Source organism: Rhagoletis zephyria, unplaced genomic scaffold, assembly GCF_001687245.7.
Source record: "Rhagoletis zephyria isolate East Lansing unplaced genomic scaffold, Rhagoletis_zephyria_1.1 Rzeph_scaffold_01921, whole genome shotgun sequence".
Lineage (NCBI taxonomy): Eukaryota > Metazoa > Arthropoda > Insecta > Diptera > Tephritidae > Rhagoletis > Rhagoletis zephyria.
In genome coordinates this window covers 30,581-32,283 of record NW_016159005.1, presented here as the reverse complement: position 1 = coordinate 32,283, position 1,703 = coordinate 30,581, and positions in this window count along the sequence as shown.

The following is a 1,703-nucleotide window of genomic DNA, read 5'->3' as shown; positions in this document are numbered from 1 at the left end:
ATAATATTTACAATTTTTGTTATTCAGTTTGTGTATATTAATACCATATATAGAAAAGAATGATGAAAAATAATTTTTTTGTATAATTTTTATGAAGAAAATTTTTGTCCCCAGGTTTTGGTCCCCTCTGTTACGTCCACTCATTTTATTAAAAAATGTTTGTTAAACATAACTTAGCTAAAATCAACAAAATGTGTTTTGAACTGTTCAGTCTTGTTTAGTGCGTTGTTGAGTAAGGAACCCAATTGTATGCCGGGTACGTACCCTTATTCAGTGTCAACTCTGTTACTGTTGAAAAACGGTGAGTAAAGTGATTTTTTATTTATTTTATAATTTTTTTATAAATATTTTATGTACATTAATTAAGTGGACAAATAAATTCTCCAAAATTCGAATAAAAAGCTAAAATATGGTATTTTTGAGTTAATTTGTCCCCTCTGTTACCGGTCCACTCTGTGACTTATTAACTCCAAAAACTCCAAAAATTAAAAAAAATACTGCTGGTTATGGATTCCTATTGTTGATACCATCCGTAACCACATGAGGCCAATTATAAACATATTTGGCCAACTTAATTTTTTGAGTCATCGTATTTGTTTATAATAATAACTCCAATTGAAGTTTTTCAAATGTTTGGTTGAAGGAAACCGAGAAGATGTCAACTTTAACTTTAATTTAATAAAAATAAAACAAAACTATAGTTGATTAGTCCAGTGAGAGGGGACCAGTATGTTTGCATGTATGTATTTATAGAAAAAAATATTTATTGGTTCCAAAAAGGTGGGTAGGAACTGTGGCCAATGGTAAAGTTCTTTTACCACCTCTGCATGATTTTAAGTCAAGCAAGAAACACCGGAAGAAGTGTCTGGATTGTGCATTAGACTAGGCCGAGCATACCCCGAACTGCCATCAAATTATAACTTAAGAAAGTTTTATTACATGGCAGTTGAGAAGTGCATGTGCAAACATTTGATAAATTTAATGAAGGAAATTTTTGCACATGCAGCAGTTCATAAGATGCATTAAGGCGCCCGGTGTTAGCAGTCGCGCCTAAACAATAGTTTTAATTAAAATAACTGAAAAAGATATTGGTGGATATTTTCCAGACTTGGTAGATTTTTTTTAAGTGAATGGTAAGTTTTTTTTTGTTCGTCAGTGGCAACCCTGCCCAGGCCGGTATGCCCAAGTGTGCCACCATTTGAGGGTGATCACCTAATATAACTTTACTCTCACTAGCATCGCTCTAGCTCAAATATATATACGTACATATGTATGTAGCATTTGTGACCTCAATATGAAATTTAAGAAATGAAGATGAACTCACTTGCAATGATAGCTAAATTATTTTCTAAACCTCAACAAATTTATGAAAGTTTAACGAAGTATTTGCTCTATAAATCAATATTACTTAAATACATACTAAGTGCTTTCTTAAACATCACGGATGCACAAAGCAACTACCTGATTTACAATTTCAAATGCATACCAAAGTGGCGGTAGTAGCAGAAAGTGACCAGTAAGCGGCTATTTAAAATGTTGTGCTAAATGTGGAGAAGTTGTAAAAATAACGCAGCCAAGAGAAAAAACTGGAAATGACTTATTCACGAATATGTACTCGCATAGATAACTCAAATGTTGCACGCATGCAGACGTTGCGACGCGCCAAAGATAAACAATTTGCAGCTGCCGTGCATGCGGACAAA